Source organism: Urocitellus parryii, chromosome 14 (assembly GCF_045843805.1).
Source record: "Urocitellus parryii isolate mUroPar1 chromosome 14, mUroPar1.hap1, whole genome shotgun sequence".
NCBI lineage: Eukaryota > Metazoa > Chordata > Mammalia > Rodentia > Sciuridae > Urocitellus > Urocitellus parryii.
The window spans coordinates 63,664,925-63,689,769 of record NC_135544.1 but is presented as its reverse complement, the minus strand read 5'-3'; the positions used below and the strand labels follow the sequence as shown (position 1 = coordinate 63,689,769).

Sequence of the window (24,845 nt, the reverse complement as noted above, 5' to 3'; positions counted from 1 at the left end):
CCTTTAAGATTGAACCTCAAATCTTAGTGTAGTTTTGATTTTCACTTCTCTAAGTGCTAGTGATGATGAGCATATTTGCATAAATTTGTTGATTAATTTTATATCATCTTGGGAGAAGTGTCTGTTCAGGTCCGTGGCCCATTTATTGAATGGGTTATTTTATTTTATTTTATTTATTTATTTATTCGTTCGTTCGTTCATTCATTCATTTATTTATTTATTTGTGTGTGTGTGTGTGTGTGTGTGTGTATTTAGATTTGTGAGTTCTTTCTATACCCTAGAGATTAGTGCTCTATCTGATGTGTGATGGGGCAAAACTTTTCTCCCAAGATGTAGGATCCCTATTCACCTCCCAGATTGTTTGTTTTGTGGAGAAGAAACTTTTTTAGTTTGAATCTATCTCATTTATTGATACTTGGTTTTAATTCTTGTGCTATAGGAGTCTCATTAAGGAATTTTGGGACTAATCCCATATGATTGGAATTAGGGCCTACTTTTTCTTCTGTTACATGCAAGGTCTCTGGTTTTATTCCTAGGTCCTTGATTCATTTGAGTGGAGTTTTGTGCATGGTGAGAGATAGGGGTTTAATTGCACCTCCCTCCAGTTAGAATGTCAGCGATTTTTGAAAATGGCAGCTATGATGAAGACAACAACAGTAAGTGTTGGTGAGGATTTCAGGAAAAATGTACACTCCTACACTGTCGGTGGGACTGTAGATTGGTGCAGCCAATATGGAAAGCAGTTTGGCGGCAATTCCTTGGAAATTTGGGAATAGAACCACCATTTGACCTAGCTATCCCTCTTTTTGGTCTATACCCAAAGGACTTAAAAACTGCATACTACAGGGACACAGCCGCATCAATGTTTATAGCAGCAAAATTCACATTAGCTAAATTGTGGAAACAACTTAGTAGATGAATGCATAAAAAAAAAATGTGGCATTTATACACAATTAATATCACTCAGATACTTACCCTCTCGCTCAGTCCAGGAGACGCTAGTGCCCTTCACTACCTCTGTCAGAGCCTGGTTCGGACAGCTGGTGCCTCGGAGAGGACAGGCTGATCCTGCCTGCCTCCCATGTACCCTTTGTCACAGGGAGCGACATTCATGTGAGACCAAGTAAAATCCAGTCATAGACATTAATAGAATATCTCAAAAAAGTATTTAATAAAAAGGCTAGCAAATACAGGGTCTTTAATGAAACTTTAATAAAATTTATGAGACAAGGAAACTGAAAGCACAATATTTTCTTAGGAACTTTTCTGTTTGGTGTTATTCTTTACAATATAGCAGCTTTTCCTAAGAATGCAGGGAGTATGAAATTTCTAAGGCTATCTTGCTGTGTTCTCCATTAAACCCCTTGTCTTAAAAAAACCTTGGATCTAGATTAATCTTTGTAATTTTCTGAGTACCTGTATAACATATTTTTCTCAAGAATGCAGTGAGGTCGCCGTTTCCAAGAGCTCTTCAATTCTGAAATATAAGAAGTGTGTTTCCAGGCATTGAAACCCAAAGGCTCACCTAGACACAATGGAGTGAGCAGAATATATAAAAATCTCTCATGACAAATCTGAACTCTGCTTTTCCCAACCGTGTGAAGTCTACTGGAATAAGATTCCAAGTAATTTGGCAAGTCGAAGCCAAATATATACTTTGATATTCTTCTCGGGAGTAAGCCGTGTGATGTTACAGGAAGGCAGATTTTAGTGCTGAATTTCTGATCGTATCCCCCCAAAAGTTGTTCCATGCATATCATGCAAGAATGTAACCTCCAAAAAATAAATAAATAAAAGAGAGGACATTTGACGTAAGAAGGCTGGATAATATTTGCATGTTCGTGTATTTTTACCACACATCATACCTTCTTATTTCTTCCTTGCTCTGATTTGAAGCATATGCTTTCATTTTTCATTTTGGCTTACCGTGTTATCACTTAATAATAATTCAGTAAATTTACTTAGAACAAGAAAGTCACCTAATGACTCATGTCTTAGAGATGCTTTCAAATAAAAGTAATTGTGCATTTTGTACCATAGAGTATTCCCAGTGTTTCCTAGAATTGTTGCAACTGATGCTGGAGGCTTTGAAATAGAGCAGGAGGCATAAGGGCCGTGGCTTGTGACCCTTCCCAAAGTATGTAAGATTGATAGACATTGAATGCAAATAAACAACTATGCATCATTGAATTTTTTCCTGTCACTGAAATGCTAGTAGAGCTCAAGGAATTGTGAGCCTCTTTGTCTGCAGTACAGGAAAAATAAGAAATTTAAAGACTTGAGTTACATACAATTTCTGATAACATACCTTAGGTTGGTTCTCAGCTTAAAAAACACAAAAAGAGAAATGTCATCATTTTCCATAGCATTGGGAAACTTTTCATAGGTGGGAAACTTTACTATCAGAGCTCATCGGTTCTCAGACATTTATATGTTTTGAATACTTGGCCAATGTGCCTTTGGGATGCGTCCTCCAGTTGTTGTTTCAGTGATTTTGTTCATGCCTAACAACTGATGGCATCTTAATTTTGGTAAAATAATGTAAATGTTAAGGTGAAATTTAGAAATAAGAAAGGAAAAGCTGATATGTGTGTAGCTACTAGGTGTTTTTCTTCCTTTTTTTTATTTTTGTAAAGTAAAGCAAAAGATAAACCAAAAGGTTCTAGCTTAAGTTAGGTAAAATCAAAGAGGAGAAAAAAGAAGATAACATTGCTAATACTTCACTGCCACCTGTAATTTCCAAAACAACTAAGAGCATTTTTATTAAAATTAACTTTATTGACATTTATATTAAATTATATAGTCAATATTAAATAATTCAATCTATATTATGTTAAATTTACTTTGTTAAATTGTATTAATTTAAATAAAATTTAATGAATTTTTAAATATAAATCATACTATAATTTAACATAAGTTAATAAGCAATATCAATTAATAAAATAAATTTAAATCAAACCATCGTATTAATAAAAGAAATTTAAATAATACTACTAATAAAATTAATTTAAATTAGATTGATTTAAATTAGATTAATTTATATTAAATGATAGTATAATTTATATTTAAAAACATATTAAATTTTGTTTAAATTAATTTTAATAAAAACGTTCTGAATGGTTTTAGAAACTACGGGTGTCAGAGAAGTATGTGCTATGCAATCTGCTTTTTCGCTTCTCGGATTTCACCTACTTAAGCTAGAAACTTTTGATTCATCTTTTACCTTAATTTATCAAAAGGTTATAACTACTCCTGTTGTAAAGCTTTTCATCTTCCAAAAACTGTTGTCAGCTTATTTCTCTCCCCAACTTGTTTTGATCAAATGTTTTATAAAATGTGTTTATAAGAACGATTGTAGAGCCCCCAATAGTAGGTAGATAAGCAGTCCAGATATTTAATGATACATTCTTACTAATTAACTTTTCCATTGGCAATGGATCATGTGATCCCACTTCGGGGTTGCCTCATAAAAATACTCTTCCTTCTGGACATATTTATCATCTGCAAAACTGAATTAATGTGAAGTGACTTTCGTAGAGAAATGGAAATCAGCAAAATGGATAGGGGTCATAGAATTTGGATTCAAAGCATCTTAGAATTTATCCACTAAGCTTCCTGTTTAGGTCCTCCCCATTGGAATTTTCGCTTGGTAGTTGTACAATGTTATCTTGGATAAACTAAATATTCTCAACGTTTTGCAACATTATATTTGGTTTTCATGTACTCTAAATCTGAGACATCCTTCTTATGGGTTGGATTTCTCTCGTTTCCTGTGATTGCATGTATCGTTTTTATCTTAATGCCATTAAGTGAGGTTGGAACTAGTGGTTCAAGAAGGCTGCTCTGTACAGTGGCTCACAAAAGTACATCAGAATTGATAACTGGTGATGATTATCTGCTACATTGGAACAAAATTCTATAAACAAAAAGTGCTACAAAAAACAAAACAAATTTTTTAAAAAGTACTATAGCAAAAAATCACAACAACAACAACAACTAAAGAAATAAAATAAAATACCTAGTAGCTATACACTTACATATACCAGCTGTTTTGCTTTCTCTTTTTGTCTACAAGCACATGCGTGCTTTTTCAAAAGGCCATGCTGTAAAACATCAAAAAGGGTTATGGCTTCTTTAGAATAATGCTAAATATTTAGAAGATCCTGGAGTACAGCTCTGGCCCTGTTGTGCAGGGACACTGGCGACGGTGTAAAGGTGGGCATGAAATCTGCAGTGGGTGTGAAAAGAGGACGCCCAGGTCCACCAAGTCCAACTCCAGCGAGGTTACTAAGAGGCACCGCTGCAGAACGTGGGACCAAGAGTGGATTCCCGTTGGTGCTTCTGCCAGCTCTTAATTTGGCTCCATCTTTAACATTTCCTGGTAAAGGGGTTCTGAAAAAGAACTATGAAGCACGGGTTGGGGTTGTTGATTTGGTTTCGGAGGTGTGCTGGGGACACTTGTTGAAGCCCCTCCAAGGCAACTCCTCATCCACTTTCTGACACCACCATAATCTTTATTCAACAAGTGCTCCATTTCGTCCTTTGGAACGTCCAGGATGCTCCCCATCAACTGCAATACTTCACGACGACGTTTGCCTTTTGTTATCTGGAAATGAGCGATTAGAAGGTTTCGCATGAGGACTTTGTCCACTTTTCCTTCTGCGCTGTTGACCAAAGTCGACAATTTCTGTTGTGCGTGGTCCAGCATTTCTTTTCGGAGCTCGTTTTGTTTTTTCAGTTCTGCCATCTGCTCTTCCTTGAGATCTAAGTCTTCTCTCAGCCTGGAAGCAGAATCCCACAGAGCATTCGCTTGATCCAAACGTTCCTGCAGTGATGTTACTTCTCCTTCTAGCTTTTCGGCCTTGTTCTTCCATTCAGCTATTGACTGTTTTTCTTTGGCTAGTTCAGCAGAATGCAGAGCTTTCTCTTCTTCTTGGAAGTGTTGAACCTCGTTTTCTCTTAGGATTTTTACTTTGGTCTCTTGAAAAATATCAGAATTCAGTGTTTGAGCGTCTCCTCTCTCTCCAGGCAACTGGGCTTTTAGTTCTTCAATAGTTTTCTGCAAGTTCTTAATTTCCTCCTCTCTTTCTAAAATTAACTGGCTATGCGCAGCATTCATCTGCTCATACTTGTACTTAAATTCATGCATTTCCTCCTTCTGCTCCTGTAAAGACTGAAGTAGTTGCATTTTATGCTGGTTTTGATTTTCAATTATATTCAGATGGTCTTGAATTTCATCTTCCAGATGATTTTTGACTATGTTCAGTTGAGATACCTCCAATTCTAGTTCTGTGATAGCATCAAGAGCTTCAGGCTCAGCCACTGGTGCAGCTTGATTGTGCTGTTCCGTAAGTATTTCCAGTTCTACTCGCAGATAGTTGTTTTCTGCTCTCATGTAGGTAAGACTTTTGTCCTTTCTTTCAACGGATTGCCTTAAAGTTTCATTTTCTCTTAAGGCCTGAGAACACTTATGTAAATCCTTTTGTAGTTGTGAAATTTTTTCTTCGAGTTTTTCAATAAAAACTTCTTTCTCATTTATGACTTGTGTCAATCGCTCCTCTTCTTCTATATAAGATGCCAAAATTTCCTCAGTTTCTTTTTCATCAGCAGTCATTTGCTCAATATTCTTTTTGAGTCCTGCTATTTCAAAGTCCTTCTCTTGATTGAGTTGAACTGCACATTCGTGTTTCAGCTTTAAGGCCGAGGTATTCCAATCATGTGCATTGGAGAGTTCCTGAATAGTCTGCCTGTGATTATTTGCTTCTTCCAACAGTCTTTTTTCTGCCTGGTGCAGTTTGGCTTCAGTCTCTTCTTTGTCTCTTTTGAGAGTCTCCGTGATAGTGTCTTTTTCTTGAGAGATTTGATTGTAAGCAGCAATAGATTCTTCCAACTTACGCCTTACATCGTCACGTGCTAAAATCAACATTTCATTTTCCGTCTTGAGTTCAACAGCAACTTTCGTTAAGTTTTCATTGAGCTGTTCCTCTTCAGAAAGATTTTGACTTAGGTTGCTAGCTTCAGCTTCTCGTTCTTTAGGCATGTCATCCTTACAATGACTGTTAGAGTCTTCATTCAGAGAGGTTCGATACTTACTCTTAAACCCAGACAGCTCCTCTTCAAGTTGTCTAATGTGATCCTTAAGCCCAAGGTTTTCCTGCTGGATGTTTGAACTATTTTTTTGTGACTGATTTAGCTGATCTACTAAATCTTCTACTTTTCCTTCAAGCTTCTGCTTGGTTAAATGCAAATCACTGAGGCTCCGTGCATTCTCAGTTAACTTCTCCTTCTGCACATGCAGCTCTTGGGATATGTTCATTTGCTCATCCTCAAGTTGATGAACTCTCTTTTTTTCATCATCTAGATCTTGTTCCAACTTCTTGATGACAAGGTCTCCTTCATTTTGTTGTTTTGATAGCTCATCTTGTATCAAAATCATGTGCTCTGTAGCTTCCCGATTCCGATGATCCAGTTCTTCTAACTCAGCCATCAGCATTTTCTTTTCATTGATAGTCTGATTCAGTTCTTCCTCCTTTGCCTTCAAGTGAAGTTTTAAGTCTAGTAATTGTACATTCAAATTCATGTCCGTTGAAGCTCTGTTTTTCATGACTTGATAGTCACGGCTCAGTTTTGACAGTGACATCTGAAGTTCCTCTTTTTCTTGACTCAATGATGACTTCTCTTTTTCTAGAGCTTCAACATGCATTTTAAGTTTCAGATTGTCTTCAGCAAGACGGTTATCCTGGTTTAAACCATTTAGTCTCACGATTTCCTTCTCCGCATCAGCCAGGGCTCGTTGAAGCCTGAACACTTCTTCCACTGCTGAATGCTGAGGAAGGGTTCTTCCCTTTTCTGCCACAGTAGAACTCTGCTCCCAAACTGAAATTTCATGCTGATGATCATATATGTCTGGACTTTGGTTTGGTTGAAGAGTCTTGATAGTATTTAGTACTTTGCAGATTTCACTTGAGTCAGAATGGTGCGTTCCCTGAGCCTCAGCAATCTGCCTCGAGTGGCCAACTTCAGATTCATGTTTTGCAACTTCAGTTGGTAATCCGTTTGTTTCTTGTTGTGATAAAATTATGTCACTAAAGTCCGTGTCATCATCACGAAAGGCTGAAAAATGACTACCGACCAGGGAACCGAACGGAGCCGGTGCAGTTGTTGTTGGTACACCACAAGCTCCCGAGCGTACTGATTGAGCAGCTGCCTGTAGTTGGAACATTTGATCTTGCAGTACAATCTGTCCTGCTTTAGGATGGCTGATCTCTACCTCTTTCTGTGGCAGTTGATTCTGGGAACTTACAGACTGATGGTTTATTTGTAGCTCTGATGCTTCATGCTTTTCTTCCAGGTCAGTACAGCACTTTTTCGGTCCTTCATTCTCACATCTTAGTGTGGAATCAGTAGTTTCCATTTCCTTTCTCGAACAATGATGTAAAGCTGCTTCTGGGTCTCCTAAGTCATCCAGAAGCATTTCCCTGTTGAAGGTGGAGCTCTGGCCGGTGAGGAAAGCCAAGCTGCTCCCCACCTGACCCAAGAAGTGGCCCAAGCCTGAGCCCAGGCCTCCAAACCAGGACCACATCGTGGCCACTTCAGTGATCCATCGGACCAGCTCTGAGAAGCGCGTCCATCACCATCCACTTCTCTGCCCCGAACGTCCTCCGGCGTTGCCGGGGTCGATTATGACCCAAGCGCTCAGAATTCCTCAGAGCGCGGGGTTCCTGGGGCTCCACCAACACTAATCATCCCTTCCTGCCTGTAAACTCAGAAGCCTGTCCTGCGCTTTGACCAGGGACTGGCATCCAGTAGCACACTCACCCCCTGCAGGGCCTCTGCTTCTTCCCTGCACTTGCCTGTCAGCTATTGGCTCACAGGATTGGGCAGGGTTGGCTGGGAGGAGCTAGAGATCCAGGAAAGTGTCCCAGTTTGAGTCCCAAGGCAGTGTGCTGTGGAGCCAGGAAGAATCAATGTTGTAGATGAAATCCAAAGGTAGTTCACTGGACAGTTCCCTCTTGTCTGGGAGAGGTGGGCTTTTTGTCCCATTCAGTTGCATTCAGTTGACGAGGTGAGGTCTCGCTCCACATTAGAGAATGGAATCTATTTAACTAAAAGTCCCCGATTCAAAAGTAAATCTCACCCCATAACACCAGCACAGACACACCCAGAATAAAAGTTGGCCAAGTATCTGGGCATCGTAGCCCAGACGAGTTAACATATAAAATTAACCATCACAGAGTCTTAATCAGTCTCAGAATTCAAATTATAATACGGATTAAATTTCACTAAAGAACCATCTTTACCCTTTCCAAAAGTAAACTTTTGCTGTTAATCTATACATTTTCGAGTTCATTTTAATATTATTTGGTCCTTGTTGATTCTGATTGAAGTTTATTTAAGTGCTCAAAAATTCCGCTTAAATTTCACTTAAGAAAAATTTGTTTTAGAGCCAATAGGTTGATGTTCACTTCACCTATGGTTGTTTATCAGTGCCAAATATAATCCAGGTTTCAAGAGTACAGAGCGAAATAGAAAGTTGAGAAATTTTCTACTATGGAGTAACAATCCTAAATGTAATTCCCATACCTCTAAGGATCAGAAGGAGTTAAGATAAGGCCCTGCTTTCCAAGGTGTTTAAATTCCAACAAGTTAATGAGGAGGCAGTTTTGTAGAGTTGGGGACAAAGCAAAGAGAGGAAGCACGTGGGCTGTAACAGACAGACCAGTTGGGACCAAAGCAATTTTGGAGCTAAACTGACAGAATGCATTTATGAAACCTCTCTCACAAGCATGAGTTGAACAGTAAATGAGAACATAGTGTGTGTAGTTCTCACCTGATGGCTGGTGCAGAGAAAGTGGCCAACAAATGGAGCCTGCTGCCACTTTGTTCATATTTGCCTTTTTGTTTCCTTTAGGATCATTTTCCTTATTACCCTTTAGAAGGGGTTTGGGTTTGCTCCCATTACTCTCTTCCCAGAGCCCATATTCAGGAGACTCTTTTCCTTGAGCTGTTCTTTCTATATGTCTGTTCAGGAAACAAAACCCCAAGGTGGCAGAAATAAAATTTAAAAAAAGGAAGAATTTTTGGAAAATTAATGGTTAAATAGATTCTGAGGATCATATGAATCACCTCATAATGTCTCTTGCCTTCAAGATAGAGCAAGTAGACATAATTACTCAGATTGCTATCAGAAACTAGTGACTGCATTTGTGTCCTGTGCTAGAAAAGGAAATCTTCTTGGTCCTTCTTATTCATCTCCAAATCTGAGAGAGAAGTCAGGCCTGTGTTAGTCAATGTCTCCTCATAAAAGACTAAAATAAAAATTTAAGCCCCTTTTAGCATCTGCTGAAGTGAGAATCCACGCTGTACCCCAGCTGTGTCTACTGTTGAAGAAGGCATCAACAATACCAAGTGTCCTTTTCTCCCTTTAGACCATTCCTCCTGTGTGTGTGTGTGTGTGTGTGTGTGTGTGTGTGTGTGTTAGAAGACTTTTTCATCACTTTGACAACATACCTGAGAAAATTAAATGAGTAAATATTTATTTTGGTTCAATTTCAGGCTCCATTGCTGTGGCCTGAAGTGAGGCAGATTACCATGGCAGAGAGCCTGGCTTCAAAACAGAGCTTCTCAACTCATGGAGATCAGGGAAATGGTGAGGGGAAGAGAGGACTGAGGAATATGATGTACCCTTCCAGGGAATCAACTCCAGTGGCCTACCCTCCAACTAGGCCCTACCGCCCACAGTTTTGACCAACTCCCGATAGTCCTGTCCAATCATGAACCCATCAGTGGATTGATCCACAGACGAGGTTAGAGCTCAGGATTCAATTCACCTTTCTGTAGAGTCCGTTCTGAATGCTGGTGGATTGGGGTCCAAGCTTTCAACACATGACCTTTGGGCAACATTCCAGATCCAAATTATAGCAGGGTGCCTCCTTCTCTTTAGGTGTTCTGTGTTTGTTTATTGTTTTAAATCACAAATAATGATCCTTTTTCAGTGTAAGACCTATCCCATTTGGCTTGAATCTGGTTCCAGTGGTTGTTGCTCCTCCTGCTGAAAGGCATTTCTGATCACTCAGATTCGGTCTTCTAGCATGGTTCACTCTGACCACAGCTGTTTGTCATTTTGTATTTCTATCTGAGAGAGATACCTACCTAGTGTATTCGAAACTGACCGTCCAAATAAAAGCATTTCTCTTCTTCTCAATATGTTTGGAATATTCCTGGAAACTATGGGGGATATGGAGGGAAAACCCTGGCTCATTCGCGAGCACACGTGACAAAAAGGATCCAGTAATCATAAGTGTATCCTTATACATATATTCAGTGCCCAAAAAGTACAAGGTATTGTGGTAGATATTGTGAACAACATAAAGCTGTGTTATATACATTTCCTGCTATGAAGTGCAATTGAATACAGTCAGTCAATGGAGAAGATGTTACATAGAGTGATCCTTGAAATATAATGCAAGGTCAGCCATTGACGACTGTGGTGGTGAGGATCTCATATGGGGGAAAAGACTAAGTAAGAAAGAATAAAGCCAGAAGTAGAGAGCCCTGAATAATGTGGCTTTGTTAAAACACAGTTGAAGGTTAAAGTAAGGAAAGCTTTTTGAGTCTATAAACATAGGGTGATAAATTCTATGCAAGATATTAAGTTTGTACTTCTTTTAATACCTCATGATTCATTCAAACATTTTCTTATAGATTTCAGTAGAATTTTTAAATCTCTTTAATATGGGCCTTGTCTCGTTTCTTTTTTTAAATTTTTATTGGTTGCTTAAGAAAAAATTACAATGATCTTGACATATCATATTTCATACATTTGATTCAAGTGGGGTATGAATTCTTATTTTTACCACGTGTACAGTTTGCAGGATCACATTGGCTGTACGTGCAGGTTTATACATACTGCCATACTAGTGTCTGTTATATTCTGCTGCCTTTCCTATTCCCTCCCTATCCCCCCTTCTGTCCCCTCCCCTCCCATAATCTCTCTCTACCCCAGCTACTGTAATTCATTTCTCTCCTTTTTTCCCCCCTTTCCCCTCACATCCTCTTCTATGTAATTGTGTGTAACAATGAGGGTATCCTTCCATTTCCATGAAATTCCCCTTCTCTCTCCCATTCCCTCCCACCTCTTGTCCCTTCTAATTGGTAGTCTTCTTTTCATGCTCTTCCAGCCTGCTCTGTTTTGAGTCCCCCTCCTTATATGAAAGAAGACATTCAGCATTTCTTTCCTAGGGATTGGCTAACTTCACTTAGCATAATCTCCTCTAATGCCATCCATTTCCCTGCAAATGCCATGGTTTTGTTATTTTTTAGTGCTGAGTAATATTCCATTGTGTACAAATGCCACATTTTCTTATCCATTCATCTATTGACTGGCATCTAGGTTGGTTCCACATTCTAGCTATTGTGAATTGTGCTGCTGTGAACCTTGATGTAGCTGTATCCCTATAGCATGCTCTTTTTAGGTCTTTGGGAATAGTCCGAGAAGGGGAATAGCTGGGTCGAATGGTGGTTCCATTCCCAGCTTTCCCAGGAACCTCCATAATGCTTTCCAAATTGGCTGCACCAATTTGCAGTCGCACCAGCAATGTACAAGTGTACCTTTTCCCCCCACATCCTTGCCAGCACTTGTTGTTGTTTGACTTCCTAATGGCTGCCATTCTTACTGGACTGATTTGGTATCTTAGAGTGGTTTTAATTTGCATTTCTCTGATTGCTAGAGATGGTGAGCATTTTTTTCCGTGTATTTTTTGATTAATTGTGTATCCTTCTCTGAGAAGTGTCTGTTCAGGTCCTTGGCCCATTTGTTGATTGGGTTGTTTGTTTTCTTAATGTTTACTTTTTGAGTTCTTTGTGTACTCTGGATATTAGGGCTCGGCACATTTGTATCTTTAAGAATTGGCATAATCAATGAAATGTTCCGCACACGTTTGTAGGAAGATTAACATAACACTCCAGTGACAATACAGTAGTAGAAGGATTGATTTGGACTGAGAAGTTGTTCAGTGAATGATATATTACCCATAAATTTGAATTCTCATTATCATAAAGAAGCAAGGTGGAAATAAGAATTTCTTTAAGAGAGTGTTGGGTCTATGGCTCAAGTAGTAGCTCGTTCACCTAGCATGCGTGAGGCATGGGGTTTGATCCTCAGCACTACATTAAAAAAAAATAAAATAAAATAAAGATGTTGTGTCCACTAAAGGCTAAATAATAAATATTTTTAAAATAGAATTTAAAATAATAGTCCATAAATGTTATGTACAAACTGTGAAAGTAGATTCGTCAACAGATTAATTGTCTGCCTCGAACTAGAATCAGTTGCCTACTGATTTGCCTAGATGATGTTCTCAATTCTGGTTTTTTTTTTTTTTTTTTTTTTCTTTCATTCCACTGGGCAAACATCTGCCGGGCTTTCTTGATGGCAACATAGTGATTACTGAGCTCCACCCTATTAGAAATACAACTAGTTTTCAACTCATGAAAGTCTATAAAAGCCACTTTTTTAGAAGTCTCTAAACTTTGGAACTATTCAATGATACTCTATTTTTGCCAGCAATAAACTATATATATATATATATATATATATATATATATATATATATATATATATATATTTTAATGTAAAGGGCAAGGTATTGAACAGACACTTCACAGAAGAAGCAATACAATCAGTCAATAAATATATGAAAAAATGTTCAACTTCACTAGTAATGAGAGAGATGCAAATCAAAACTACTCTAAGATTTCATCTCACTTCAATCAGAATGGCAATCATCAAGAATATAAGCAACAGTAAATGTTGGTGAGGATGTGGGGGGAAAAGGTACACGTATACATTGCTGGTGGCACTGCAAATTGATGCAGCCAGTCTGAAAAGCAGTATGAAAATTCCTCGGAAAACTGGGATCGGAAGCACCATTTGACCCAGCTGTCCCACTCATTGGTTTATAACTAAAGGACTTAAAATCGGTATACTAAAAATTCATTAAATTTCATTTAAATTAATACAATTTAACAAAGTCAATTTAAATAACATTTAATATAGATTAAATCATTTAATATGAACTATATAATAAAAATATTAATAAGATTAATTTTAATAAAAATCCACTTAGTGGTTTTAGAAACTACAGGTATCAGAGAAATATTAGCTATATATTCTACTTTTGTCTGCTCTCTCATTTTGCCTAACTTAAGCTAGAAACTTTTGTTTATCTTTTATCTTAATTTACCAAGATAAAAATGGGAAGACAAAACACCCAGTAGCTACACACATCAGCTTTTCCTTTGTTTTTTTCTAAATTTTGCCTTAACATTTACATTATTTTATCCAGTATCCAGGTATTTTCTTATGTTTTTATGTTAAAAGCATATGCCGTTTGATTTCAATCTCTTTTCAAATACATATATCTAAAATCCCTGTTGCTTCTGCCATTATAGTATTTTAATTTAATTCCATCTTGATTTTTGCTTTAATCTAACAATTATTTGGAATTGTTTCTATGGCCCTAATTTCATTGTATATGGAATTTTTTTTTTTTTTTTTTTTTTTTTTTTTGAGGAGTCAAAATTCTTCTAATTTTAGATGCACAAGGAATTGCAGCCTGTGTGATAACACCTTTACGGAATTGGCTGGCGTTTTCATTGTGGTCTAGGGCATGGTAAATTTTGGTGGCTGTAGCCTGTGTGTTTGAACATGATATGTAGTTTTGTGTGCATGGTACAACTTCTTGGTATAGCTCCTCAGTCAGGCTTCTTAAGTGCATTACACAGCTCTTCTCTATCCCTCCCCCCTGCTTGTTGGTGGTTCCTTGTTTGGGTTCTGAGAGAGGGATGTTCAGTTGATGCCTTTTATTCTGCAGGGTTTCCCATGTTTTTGCTCTATGTACCCCACGGTGTGGTACCCCAGATAACTATCTTATTGTTGTCCTGTGCTCTGTGATCCCTGGTATGTAATACTGAAAGCATGAAGCAGCCTGTTACCTCTCAGCTTCTGCAAGTGAACTGTTTCCTTGCACGTTCTATGTTTGCTTTTGTCTTTTCAACTTGATCTACTCTTTCATAATCTATTTTTGTGTTCAGTCCTTGAAATTCTCATTCTTATTTTGGATCACTGAGCATTTCAAATGTCCTTTTCTAACTTCTATGAGGATTTGGTGGTAGAAGGAGAAAGAGAGGTGAAACATGCTCATTTTCAGCCTTTAAGATTGAACCTCAAATCTTAGTGTAGTTTTGATTTTCACTTCTCTAAGTGCTAGTGATGATGAGCATATTTGCATAAATTTGTTGATTAATTTTATATCATCTTGGGAGAAGTGTCTGTTCAGGTCCGTGGCCCATTTATTGAATGGGTTATTTTATTTTATTTTATTTATTTATTTATTCGTTCGTTCGTTCATTCATTCATTTATTTATTTATTTGTGTGTGTGTGTGTGTGTGTGTGTGTGTGTATTTAGATTTGTGAGTTCTTTCTATACCCTAGAGATTAGTGCTCTATCTGATGTGTGATGGGGCAAAACTTTTCTCCCAAGATGTAGGATCCCTATTCACCTCCCAGATTGTTTGTTTTGTGGAGAAGAAACTTTTTTAGTTTGAATCTATCTCATTTATTGATACTTGGTTTTAATTCTTGTGCTATAGGAGTCTCATTAAGGAATTTTGGGACTAATCCCATATGATTGGAATTAGGGCCTACTTTTTCTTCTGTTACATGCAAGGTCTCTGGTTTTATTCCTAGGTCCTTGATTCATTTGAGTGGAGTTTTGTGCATGGTGAGAGATAGGGGTTTAATTGCACCTCCCTCCAGTTAGAATGTCAGCGATTTTTGAAAATGGCAGCTATGATGAAGACAACAACAGTAAGTGTTGGTGAGGATTTCAGGAAAAATGTACACTCCTACACTGTCGGTGGGACTGTAGATTGGTGCAGCCAATATGGAAAGCAGTTTGGCGGCAATTCCTTGGAAATTTGGGAATAGAACCACCATTTGACCTAGCTATCCCTCTTTTTGGTCTATACCCAAAGGACTTAAAAACTGCATACTACAGGGACACAGCCGCATCAATGTTTATAGCAGCAAAATTCACATTAGCTAAATTGTGGAAACAACTTAGTAGATGAATGCATAAAAAAAAAATGTGGCATTTATACACAATTAATATCACTCAGATACTTACCCTCTCGCTCAGTCCAGGAGACGCTAGTGCCCTTCACTACCTCTGTCAGAGCCTGGTTCGGACAGCTGGTGCCTCGGAGAGGACAGGCTGATCCTGCCTGCCTCCCATGTACCCTTTGTCACAGGGAGCGACATTCATGTGAGACCAAGTAAAATCCAGTCATAGACATTAATAGAATATCTCAAAAAAGTATTTAATAAAAAGGCTAGCAAATACAGGGTCTTTAATGAAACTTTAATAAAATTTATGAGACAAGGAAACTGAAAGCACAATATTTTCTTAGGAACTTTTCTGTTTGGTGTTATTCTTTACAATATAGCAGCTTTTCCTAAGAATGCAGGGAGTATGAAATTTCTAAGGCTATCTTGCTGTGTTCTCCATTAAACCCCTTGTCTTAAAAAAACCTTGGATCTAGATTAATCTTTGTAATTTTCTGAGTACCTGTATAACATATTTTTCTCAAGAATGCAGTGAGGTCGCCGTTTCCAAGAGCTCTTCAATTCTGAAATATAAGAAGTGTGTTTCCAGGCATTGAAACCCAAAGGCTCACCTAGACACAATGGAGTGAGCAGAATATATAAAAATCTCTCATGACAAATCTGAACTCTGCTTTTCCCAACCGTGTGAAGTCTACTGGAATAAGATTCCAAGTAATTTGGCAAGTCGAAGCCAAATATATACTTTGATATTCTTCTCGGGAGTAAGCCGTGTGATGTTACAGGAAGGCAGATTTTAGTGCTGAATTTCTGATCGTATCCCCCCAAAAGTTGTTCCATGCATATCATGCAAGAATGTAACCTCCAAAAAATAAATAAATAAAAGAGAGGACATTTGACGTAAGAAGGCTGGATAATATTTGCATGTTCGTGTATTTTTACCACACATCATACCTTCTTATTTCTTCCTTGCTCTGATTTGAAGCATATGCTTTCATTTTTCATTTTGGCTTACCGTGTTATCACTTAATAATAATTCAGTAAATTTACTTAGAACAAGAAAGTCACCTAATGACTCATGTCTTAGAGATGCTTTCAAATAAAAGTAATTGTGCATTTTGTACCATAGAGTATTCCCAGTGTTTCCTAGAATTGTTGCAACTGATGCTGGAGGCTTTGAAATAGAGCAGGAGGCATAAGGGCCGTGGCTTGTGACCCTTCCCAAAGTATGTAAGATTGATAGACATTGAATGCAAATAAACAACTATGCATCATTGAATTTTTTCCTGTCACTGAAATGCTAGTAGAGCTCAAGGAATTGTGAGCCTCTTTGTCTGCAGTACAGGAAAAATAAGAAATTTAAAGACTTGAGTTACATACAATTTCTGATAACATACCTTAGGTTGGTTCTCAGCTTAAAAAACACAAAAAGAGAAATGTCATCATTTTCCATAGCATTGGGAAACTTTTCATAGGTGGGAAACTTTACTATCAGAGCTCATCGGTTCTCAGACATTTATATGTTTTGAATACTTGGCCAATGTGCCTTTGGGATGCGTCCTCCAGTTGTTGTTTCAGTGATTTTGTTCATGCCTAACAACTGATGGCATCTTAATTTTGGTAAAATAATGTAAATGTTAAGGTGAAATTTAGAAATAAGAAAGGAAAAGCTGATATGTGTGTAGCTACTAGGTGTTTTTCTTCCTTTTTTTTATTTTTGTAAAGTAAAGCAAAAGATAAACCAAAAGGTTCTAGCTTAAGTTAGGTAAAATCAAAGAGGAGAAAAAAGAAGATAACATTGCTAATACTTCACTGCCACCTGTAATTTCCAAAACAACTAAGAGCATTTTTATTAAAATTAACTTTATTGACATTTATATTAAATTATATAGTCAATATTAAATAATTCAATCTATATTATGTTAAATTTACTTTGTTAAATTGTATTAATTTAAATAAAATTTAATGAATTTTTAAATATAAATCATACTATAATTTAACATAAGTTAATAAGCAATATCAATTAATAAAATAAATTTAAATCAAACCATCGTATTAATAAAAGAAATTTAAATAATACTACTAATAAAATTAATTTAAATTAGATTGATTTAAATTAGATTAATTTATATTAAATGATAGTATAATTTATATTTAAAAACATATTAAATTTTGTTTAAATTAATTTTAATAAAAACGTTCTGAATGGTTTTAGAAACTACGGGTGTCAGAGAAGTATGTGCTATGCAATCTGCTTTTTCGCTTCTCGGATTTCACCTACTTAAGCTAGAAACTTTTGATTCATCTTTTACCTTAATTTATCAAAAGGTTATAACTACTCCTGTTGTAAAGCTTTTCATCTTCCAAAAACTGTTGTCAGCTTATTTCTCTCCCCAACTTGTTTTGATCAAATGTTTTATAAAATGTGTTTATAAGAACGATTGTAGAGCCCCCAATAGTAGGTAGATAAGCAGTCCAGATATTTAATGATACATTCTTACTAATTAACTTTTCCATTGGCAATGGATCATGTGATCCCACTTCGGGGTTGCCTCATAAAAATACTCTTCCTTCTGGACATATTTATCATCTGGAAAACTGAATTAATGTGAAGTGACTTTCGTAGAGAAATGGAAATCAGCAAAATGGATAGGGGTCATAGAATTTGGATTCAAAGCATCTTAGAATTTATCCACTAAGCTTCCTGTTTAGGTCCTCCCCATTGGAATTTTCGCTTGGTAGTTGTACAATGTTATCTTGGATAAACTAAATATTCTCAACGTTTTGCAACATTATATTTGGTTTTCATGTACTCTAAATCTGAGACATCCTTCTTATGGGTTGGATTTCTCTCGTTTCCTGTGATTGCATGTATCGTTTTTATCTTAATGCCATTAAGTGAGGTTGGAACTAGTGGTTCAAGAAGGCTGCTCTGTACAGTGGCTCACAAAAGTACATCAGAATTGATAACTGGTGATGATTATCTGCTACATTGGAACAAAATTCTATAAACAAAAAGTGCTACAAAAAACAAAACAAATTTTTTAAAAAGTACTATAGCAAAAAATCACAACAACAACAACAACTAAAGAAATAAAATAAAATACCTAGTAGCTATACACTTACATATACCAGCTGTTTTGCTTTCTCTTTTTGTCTACAAGCACATGCGTGCTTTTTCAAAAGGCCATGCTGTAAAACATCAAAAAGGGTTATGGCTTCTTTAGAATAATGCTAAATATTTAGAAGATCCTGGAGTACAGCTCTGGCCCTGTTGTGCAGGGACACTGGCGACGGTGTAAAGGTGGGCATGAAATCTGCAGTGGGTGTGAAAAGAGGACGCCCAGGTCCACCAAGTCCAACTCCAGCGAGGTTACTAAGAGGCACCGCTGCAGAACGTGGGACCAAGAGTGGATTCCCGTTGGTGCTTCTGCCAGCTCTTAATTTGGCTCCGTCTTTAACATTTCCTGGTAAAGGGGTTCTGAAAAAGAACTATGAAGCACGGGTTGGGGTTGTTGATTTGGTTTCGGAGGTGTGCTGGGGACACTTGTTGAAGCCCCTCCAAGGCAACTCCTCATCCACTTTCTGACACCACCATAATCTTTATTCAACAAGTGCTCCATTTCGTCCTTTGGAACGTCCAGGATGCTCCCCATCAACTGCAATACTTCACGACGACGTTTGCCTTTTGTTATCTGGAAATGAGCGATTAGAAGGTTTCGCATGAGGACTTTGTCCACTTTTCCTTCTGCGCTGTTGACCAAAGTCGACAATTTCTGTTGTGCGTGGTCCAGCATTTCTTTTCGGAGCTCGTTTTGTTTTTTCAGTTCTGCCATCTGCTCTTCCTTGAGATCTAAGTCTTCTCTCAGCCTGGAAGCAGAATCCCACAGAGCATTCGCTTGATCCAAACGTTCCTGCAGTGATGTTACTTCTCCTTCTAGCTTTTCGGCCTTGTTCTTCCATTCAGCTATTGACTGTTTTTCTTTGGCTAGTTCAGCAGAATGCAGAGCTTTCTCTTCTTCTTGGAAGTGTTGAACCTCGTTTTCTCTTAGGATTTTTACTTTGGTCTCTTGAAAAATATCAGAATTCAGTGTTTGAGCGTCTCCTCTCTCTCCAGGCAACTGGGCTTTTAGTTCTTCAATAGTTTTCTGCAAGTTCTTAATTTCCTCCTCTCTTTCTAAAATTAACTGGCTATGCGCAGCATTCATCTGCTCATACTTGTACTTAAATTCATGCATTTCCTCCTTCTGCTCCTGTAAAGACTGAAGTAGTTGCATTTTATGCTGGTTTTGATTTTCAATTATATTCAGATGGTCTTGAATTTCATCTTCCAGATGATTTTTGACTATGTTCAGTTGAGATACCTCCAATTCTAGTTCTGTGATAGCATCAAGAGCTTCAGGCTCAGCCACTGGTGCAGCTTGATTGTGCTGTTCCGTAAGTATTTCCAGTTCTACTCGCAGATAGTTGTTTTCTGCTCTCATGTAGGTAAGACTTTTGTCCTTTCTTTCAACGGATTGCCTTAAAGTTTCATTTTCTCTTAAGGCCTGAGAACACTTATGTAAATCCTTTTGTAGTTGTGAAATTTTTTCTTCGAGTTTTTCAATAAAAACTTCTTTCTCATTTATGACTTGTGTCAATCGCTCCTCTTCTTCTATATAAGATGCCAAAATTTCCTCAGTTTCTTTTTCATCAGCAGTCATTTGCTCAATATTCTTTTTGAGTCCTGCTATTTCAAAGTCCTTCTCTTGATTGAGTTGAACTGCACATTCGTGTTTCAGCTTTAAGGCCGAGGTATTCCAATCATGTGCATTGGAGAGTTCCTGAATAGTCTGCCTGTGATTATTTGCTTCTTCCAACAGTCTTTTTTCTGCCTGGTGCAGTTTGGCTTCAGTCTCTTCTTTGTCTCTTTTGAGAGTCTCCGTGATAGTGTCTTTTTCTTGAGAGATTTGATTGTAAGCAGCAATAGATTCTTCCAACTTACGCCTTACATCGTCACGTGCTAAAATCAACATTTCATTTTCCGTCTTGAGTTCAACAGCAACTTTCGTTAAGTTTTCATTGAGCTGTTCCTCTTCAGAAAGATTTTGACTTAGGTTGCTAGCTTCAGCTTCTCGTTCTTTAGGCATGTCATCCTTACAATGACTGTTAGAGTCTTCATTCAGAGAGGTTCGATACTTACTCTTAAACCCAGACAGCTCCTCTTCAAGTTGTCTAATGTGATCCTTAAGCCCAAGGTTTTCCTGCTGGATGTTTGAACTATTTTTTTGTGACTGATTTAGCTGATCTACTAAATCTTCTACTTTTCCTTCAAGCTTCTGCTTGGTTAAATGCAAATCACTGAGGCTCCGTGCATTCTCAGTTAACTTCTCCTTCTGCACATGCAGCTCTTGGGATATGTTCATTTGCTCATCCTCAAGTTGATGAACTCTCTTTTTTTCATCATCTAGATCTTGTTCCAACTTCTTGATGACAAGGTCTCCTTCATTTTGTTGTTTTGATAGCTCATCTTGTATCAAAATCATGTGCTCTGTAGCTTCCCGATTCCGATGATCCAGTTCTTCTAACTCAGCCATCAGCATTTTCTTTTCATTGATAGTCTGATTCAGTTCTTCCTCCTTTGCCTTCAAGTGAAGTTTTAAGTCTAGTAATTGTACATTCAAATTCATGTCCGTTGAAGCTCTGTTTTTCATGACTTGATAGTCACGGCTCAGTTTTGACAGTGACATCTGAAGTTCCTCTTTTTCTTGACTCAATGATGACTTCTCTTTTTCTAGAGCTTCAACATGCATTTTAAGTTTCAGATTGTCTTCAGCAAGACGGTTATCCTGGTTTAAACCATTTAGTCTCACGATTTCCTTCTCCGCATCAGCCAGGGCTCGTTGAAGCCTGAACACTTCTTCCACTGCTGAATGCTGAGGAAGGGTTCTTCCCTTTTCTGCCACAGTAGAACTCTGCTCCCAAACTGAAATTTCATGCTGATGATCATATATGTCTGGACTTTGGTTTGGTTGAAGAGTCTTGATAGTATTTAGTACTTTGCAGATTTCACTTGAGTCAGAATGGTGCGTTCCCTGAGCCTCAGCAATCTGCCTCGAGTGGCCAACTTCAGATTCATGTTTTGCAACTTCAGTTGGTAATCCGTTTGTTTCTTGTTGTGATAAAATTATGTCACTAAAGTCCGTGTCATCATCACGAAAGGCTGAAAAATGACTACCGACCAGGGAACCGAACGGAGCCGGTGCAGTTGTTGTTGGTACACCACAAGCTCCCGAGCGTACTGATTGAGCAGCTGCCTGTAGTTGGAACATTTGATCTTGCAGTACAATCTGTCCTGCTTTAGGATGGCTGATCTCTACCTCTTTCTGTGGCAGTTGATTCTGGGAACTTACAGACTGATGGTTTATTTGTAGCTCTGATGCTTCATGCTTTTCTTCCAGGTCAGTACAGCACTTTTTCGGTCCTTCATTCTCACATCTTAGTGTGGAATCAGTAGTTTCCATTTCCTTTCTCGAACAATGATGTAAAGCTGCTTCTGGGTCTCCTAAGTCATCCAGAAGCATTTCCCTGTTGAAGGTGGAGCTCTGGCCGGTGAGGAAAGCCAAGCTGCTCCCCACCTGACCCAAGAAGTGGCCCAAGCCTGAGCCCAGGCCTCCAAACCAGGACCACATCGTGGCCACTTCAGTGATCCATCGGACCAGCTCTGAGAAGCGCGTCCATCACCATCCACTTCTCTGCCCCGAACGTCCTCCGGCGTTGCCGGGGTCGATTATGACCCAAGCGCTCAGAATTCCTCAGAGCGCGGGGTTCCTGGGGCTCCACCAACACTAATCATCCCTTCCTGCCTGTAAACTCAGAAGCCTGTCCTGCGCTTTGACCAGGGACTGGCATCCAGTAGCACACTCACCCCCTGCAGGGCCTCTGCTTCTTCCCTGCACTTGCCTGTCAGCTATTGGCTCACAGGATTGGGCAGGGTTGGCTGGGAGGAGCTAGAGATCCAGGAAAGTGTCCCAGTTTGAGTCCCAAGGCAGTGTGCTGTGGAGCCAGGAAGAATCAATGTTGTAGATGAAATCCAAAGGTAGTTCACTGGACAGTTCCCTCTTGTCTGGGAGAGGTGGGCTTTTTGTCCCATTCAGTTGCATTCAGTTGACGAGGTGAGGTCTCGCTCCACATTAGAGAATGGAATCTATTTAACTAAAAGTCCCCGATTCAAAAGTAAATCTCACCCCATAACACCAGCACAGACACACCCAGAATAAAAGTTGGCCAAGTATCTGGGCATCGTAGCCCAGACGAGTTAACATATAAAATTAACCATCACAGAGTCTTAATCAGTCTCAGAATTCAAATTATAATACGGATTAAATTTCACTAAAGAACCATCTTTACCCTTTCCAAAAGTAAACTTTTGCTGTTAATCTATACATTTTCGAGTTCATTTTAATATTATTTGGTCCTTGTTGATTCTGATTGAAGTTTATTTAAGTGCTCAAAAATTCCGCTTAAATTTCACTTAAGAAAAATTTGTTTTAGAGCCAATAGGTTGATGTTCACTTCACCTATGGTTGTTTATCAGTGCCAAATATAATCCAGGTTTCAAGAGTACAGAGCGAAATAGAAAGTTGAGAAATTTTCTACTATGGAGTAACAATCCTAAATGTAATTCCCATACCTCTAAGGATCAGAAGGAGTTAAGATAAGGCCCTGCTTTCCAAGGTGTTTAAATTCCAACAAGTTAATGAGGAGGCAGTTTTGTAGAGTTGGGGACAAAGCAAAGAGAGGAAGCACGTGGGCTGTAACAGACAGACCAGTTGGGACCAAAGCAATTTTGGAGCTAAACTGACAGAATGCATTTATGAAACCTCTCTCACAAGCATGAGTTGAACAGTAAATGAGAACATAGTGTGTGTAGTTCTCACCTGATGGCTGGTGCAGAGAAAGTGGCCAACAAATGGAGCCTGCTGCCACTTTGTTCATATTTGCCTTTTTGTTTCCTTTAGGATCATTTTCCTTATTACCCTTTAGAAGGGGTTTGGGTTTGCTCCCATTACTCTCTTCCCAGAGCCCATATTCAGGAGACTCTTTTCCTTGAGCTGTTCTTTCTATATGTCTGTTCAGGAAACAAAACCCCAAGGTGGCAGAAATAAAATTTAAAAAAAAGGAAGAATTTTTGGAAAATTAATGGTTAAATAGATTCTGAGGATCATATGAATCACCTCATAATGTCTCTTGCCTTCAAGATAGAGCAAGTAGACATAATTACTCAGATTGCTATCAGAAACTAGTGACTGCATTTGTGTCCTGTGCTAGAAAAGGAAATCTTCTTGGTCCTTCTTATTCATCTCCAAATCTGAGAGAGAAGTCAGGCCTGTGTTAGTCAATGTCTCCTCATAAAAGACTAAAATAAAAATTTAAGCCCCTTTTAGCATCTGCTGAAGTGAGAATCCACGCTGTACCCCAGCTGTGTCTACTGTTGAAGAAGGCATCAACAATACCAAGTGTCCTTTTCTCCCTTTAGACCATTCCTCCTGTGTGTGTGTGTGTGTGTGTGTGTGTGTGTGTGTGTGTTAGAAGACTTTTTCATCACTTTGACAACATACCTGAGAAAATTAAATGAGTAAATATTTATTTTGGTTCAATTTCAGGCTCCATTGCTGTGGCCTGAAGTGAGGCAGATTACCATGGCAGAGAGCCTGGCTTCAAAACAGAGCTTCTCAACTCATGGAGATCAGGGAAATGGTGAGGGGAAGAGAGGACTGAGGAATATGATGTACCCTTCCAGGGAATCAACTCCAGTGGCCTACCCTCCAACTAGGCCCTACCGCCCACAGTTTTGACCAACTCCCGATAGTCCTGTCCAATCATGAACCCATCAGTGGATTGATCCACAGACGAGGTTAGAGCTCAGGATTCAATTCACCTTTCTGTAGAGTCCGTTCTGAATGCTGGTGGATTGGGGTCCAAGCTTTCAACACATGACCTTTGGGCAACATTCCAGATCCAAATTATAGCAGGGTGCCTCCTTCTCTTTAGGTGTTCTGTGTTTGTTTATTGTTTTAAATCACAAATAATGATCCTTTTTCAGTGTAAGACCTATCCCATTTGGCTTGAATCTGGTTCCAGTGGTTGTTGCTCCTCCTGCTGAAAGGCATTTCTGATCACTCAGATTCGGTCTTCTAGCATGGTTCACTCTGACCACAGCTGTTTGTCATTTTGTATTTCTATCTGAGAGAGATACCTACCTAGTGTATTCGAAACTGACCGTCCAAATAAAAGCATTTCTCTTCTTCTCAATATGTTTGGAATATTCCTGGAAACTATGGGGGATATGGAGGGAAAACCCTGGCTCATTCGCGAGCACACGTGACAAAAAGGATCCAGTAATCATAAGTGTATCCTTATACATATATTCAGTGCCCAAAAAGTACAAGGTATTGTGGTAGATATTGTGAACAACATAAAGCTGTGTTATATACATTTCCTGCTATGAAGTGCAATTGAATACAGTCAGTCAATGGAGAAGATGTTACATAGAGTGATCCTTGAAATATAATGCAAGGTCAGCCATTGACGACTGTGGTGGTGAGGATCTCATATGGGGGAAAAGACTAAGTAAGAAAGAATAAAGCCAGAAGTAGAGAGCCCTGAATAATGTGGCTTTGTTAAAACACAGTTGAAGGTTAAAGTAAGGAAAGCTTTTTGAGTCTATAAACATAGGGT

At 38.4% G+C, this 24,845-nt stretch overlaps 1 pseudogene; it reads right to left on the bottom strand.

The window, feature by feature from the left end:
- Nucleotides 1–21,796, bottom strand: part of LOC144250092 (thyroid receptor-interacting protein 11 pseudogene) — a 31,850-nt pseudogene extending 10,054 nt beyond the window's left edge.
- Nucleotides 21,797–24,845: the final 3,049 nt, after the last annotated feature.